Genomic DNA, 375 nt, shown 5'->3' on the forward strand with positions numbered 1-375 from the left:
TGTCTGTCTGTCCGCACGATAACTCGAGAATGAATTGAGAGAGCGATCTGGGAATTTCAGGGTCGTTTTGTATCATAAAAAGACAGATCGAGTTCATAGATGAGCATTGTAGCTCAAAAATTGCCTTTTTTGGCTGAGCGTTCAGCGAAGCCTATTACTCCGTCTGGTCGGAAAAATTTTTTTCTGTCTGTCTGTCTGTCTGTGTGTGTGTCTGTCCGCACGATAACTCGAGAACGAATTAATGGAGCGACCTGGGATTTTCAGGGTCGTTTTCTACCATTAAAAGACAGGTCGAGTTCGAAGATGAGCAATCTAACTCAAAAATTGGATTTAAAAAAAATCAAAAACAACGGGTCCCAAAAATGCCGTTTTTTA

This window comes from Frankliniella occidentalis, unplaced genomic scaffold, assembly GCF_000697945.3.
Source record: "Frankliniella occidentalis isolate FOCC.00 unplaced genomic scaffold, Focc_3.1 Scaffold206, whole genome shotgun sequence".
Taxonomy (NCBI): Eukaryota; Metazoa; Arthropoda; class Insecta; order Thysanoptera; family Thripidae; genus Frankliniella; species Frankliniella occidentalis.